Raw genomic sequence first — 933 nt, 5'->3', positions numbered from 1 at the left:
TTGTTTACGTTCCCTTAATAGTCATACTGGTAAATGTAAATTAATAAAAATTGCTGCACATAAGGTCTTCGGGTCTTTTTTCACTCAAAAACTCTAAAATAACGAAAGAACCTTTGGGTATTTTTTTTTTACCCCAAGACTCTAAATGAACGAGAGAATCTTTGGGTCTTTCTTGACTTTGAAAGAACAAAAGAAATCTTCGGGTCTTTTTTAACCCAAAAACTTTAAAAGAACGAGAGAACCTTTGGGTCTTTTTAGACCCAAAAACTTTAAAAGAACGAGAGAACCTTGGGGTATATTTTTTTTACCCCAAGACTCTAAATGAACGAGAGAATCTTTGGGTCTTTCTTGACCCAGAGACTTTGAAAGAACGAAAGAAATCTTCGGGTCATTTTTGACTCAAAAACTCTAAAATAACGAAAGAACCTTTGGGTCTTTTTTGACTCAAAGACTTCGAAAAGAACGCACTGAGGTTAATAAATACCATTTTCGCCAAAACTACACACGCGATAACTTTCATCGATACTTCTCTCATTTCACTTGCAACAACCTAACATCTACCTTCTACGTATCTAATAAAAAAAAAGAGAAAGAGAAAACGAAAACTCGGTATCCCTTTTTCGAAAATGGCGTGATCTTCGCACACAAAGGGAACACCGTAGCAGTTTGAGCCGCACGTAGCGCCCAACGATGCTTGTAATTAACATATTACAGCCGGTCGGTAATTAAGAGGGCCGGGGGGGAAAGTAGGAAAGCAGCGTTTTCAGAATCGGCACACGTACCGGCAATTTGAGCCTGACTGGATCTCTGTATACGTGTGTACCGTTGCGCGAGAGCCGACGCGGCTGGAATACTTTTCGTCGTTGCCCGCCGGAAACACAACGATTCCGTCTAACGAGCGGCAACTCTTAATTACCACAGGGTCAGATCTTG

The sequence above is a fragment of the Habropoda laboriosa genome, unplaced genomic scaffold (assembly GCF_001263275.1).
Source record: "Habropoda laboriosa isolate 0110345459 unplaced genomic scaffold, ASM126327v1 scaffold88, whole genome shotgun sequence".
Taxonomy (NCBI): domain Eukaryota; kingdom Metazoa; phylum Arthropoda; class Insecta; order Hymenoptera; family Apidae; genus Habropoda; species Habropoda laboriosa.
The sequence above is the reverse complement of the archived record's forward strand: the minus strand, read 5'-3'. Positions refer to the sequence as shown.